The 745-nt window shown below is 48.5% G+C and overlaps 1 pseudogene; it reads left to right on the top strand.

Annotated features, from left to right (window-relative positions):
• The first annotated feature begins 382 nt into the window (after positions 1–382).
• Positions 383–499, top strand: LOC124621163 (annotated as a pseudogene).
• The last annotated feature ends 246 nt before the right edge of the window (positions 500–745 follow it).

Raw genomic sequence — 745 nt, 5'->3', positions numbered from 1 at the left:
TAGATCTTGAAACATTCCAGCTGGCAGTACTGCAAAGAGTGTGGAGCAAGAAGTCACACAATAAAGACTTGGTTTCCTGTCTATACTGTGTACCAATGAGGTTTCTTTGAGAGAATGTTGACGAAAGAGCTCCGTTTTTTAGCAGTTGTGTACAACCGCTCGTTCGACTAAAGATCGGAAAGCCACATAAGTCACACCAATACACAAGAGACAGAATGGAAATTGTGCACTGAATTATAGACCCGTATCTATGAAATAGAGTTTTAGTAGGATTATAAATGACACGGGTTCTCTTCACTGACATGAAGCAATGTATGCTACCGACAGGGGATCTTAAACTAATATCATATTTCTAGATTTCTAGTAGTCTTCGCACACCATTGGCAACTGCCTTGCCGCAGTGGCTACACCGGTTCCCGTCAGATCACTGAAGTTAAGCGCTGTCGGGCGTGGCCGGCACTTGGATGGGTGACCATCGGGCCGCCATGTGCTGTTGCCATTTTTCGGGGTGCACTCAGCCTCGTGATGCCGATTGAGGAGCTACTCGACCGAATAGTAGCGGCTCCGGTCAAAGAAAACCATTGTAACGACCGGGTGAGCGATGTGCTGACCACACGCCTCGCCTATCCGCATCCTCAATTGAGGATGACACGGCGGTCGGATGGTCCCGATGGGCCACTTGTGGCCTGATGACTGACTGCTCTCACACCATTCCCCGCAAAGACTTCTAATCAGATTGAGTAGC

This window comes from Schistocerca americana, chromosome 6, assembly GCF_021461395.2.
Source record: "Schistocerca americana isolate TAMUIC-IGC-003095 chromosome 6, iqSchAmer2.1, whole genome shotgun sequence".
NCBI lineage: Eukaryota > Metazoa > Arthropoda > Insecta > Orthoptera > Acrididae > Schistocerca > Schistocerca americana.
The sequence above is the reverse complement of the archived record's forward strand: the minus strand, read 5'-3'. Positions and strand labels throughout refer to the sequence as shown.